At 65.4% G+C, this 434-nt stretch overlaps 1 protein-coding gene across 1 annotated transcript in view; it reads left to right on the top strand.

Moving 5' to 3' along the window:
- The window catches only part of FBXL16 (F-box and leucine rich repeat protein 16), a 26,603-nt gene continuing 26,169 nt past the window's right edge, over positions 1 to 434 (top strand). The window contains exon 1 of the mRNA XM_008639079.2: positions 1 to 22. The gene's annotated coding sequence lies outside the window, so the exon portion shown is untranslated. The remainder of the gene's footprint in view (positions 23 to 434) is intronic.

Here is a 434-nt window from a genome sequence, read left to right as displayed (position 1 = left end):
AGAGGGGGGAGAAGGGCTGGAGGGGGGAAATGGCGGGAAACGGCGACTCCCTTTGTGTGACAGGGATGGGGACAGGGGCTGGGGACACCCGGCAGTGCCACCACTCTGTGTTTTGGCATCCCAGTGTGGACGCCCACCCACAGCGGGACCGAAGGGCTCCACAGTCCCCAGAAGGTTCCCCGATCTGGGATGTGTGGATGCCTGGGCCCACAATGGGGCCGATCCCATGGAATGAGGAGCCCCAGGCAGCTCCCTGGGCACATCTGCACCGAGGGAGCTGTTTTGGGGCGCTGCTCTCCGAGGCTTCCCCAAACCCCACCTCGTGTGGGGCAGGGTGATGAGTGGGGGGGCTTTCGGAGCAGGTCTGGCTGGATGATGCCCATGGATGCTGCAGGAGGCTGTGCCCCGTGGGCACCATGGTACCACAGGCAGGG

The sequence above is a fragment of the Corvus brachyrhynchos genome, unplaced genomic scaffold (genome assembly GCF_000691975.1).
Source record: "Corvus brachyrhynchos isolate BGI_N302 unplaced genomic scaffold, ASM69197v1 scaffold58, whole genome shotgun sequence".
Taxonomy (NCBI): Eukaryota; Metazoa; Chordata; class Aves; order Passeriformes; family Corvidae; genus Corvus; species Corvus brachyrhynchos.
This window is presented reverse-complemented; position numbering and strand designations above follow the sequence as displayed.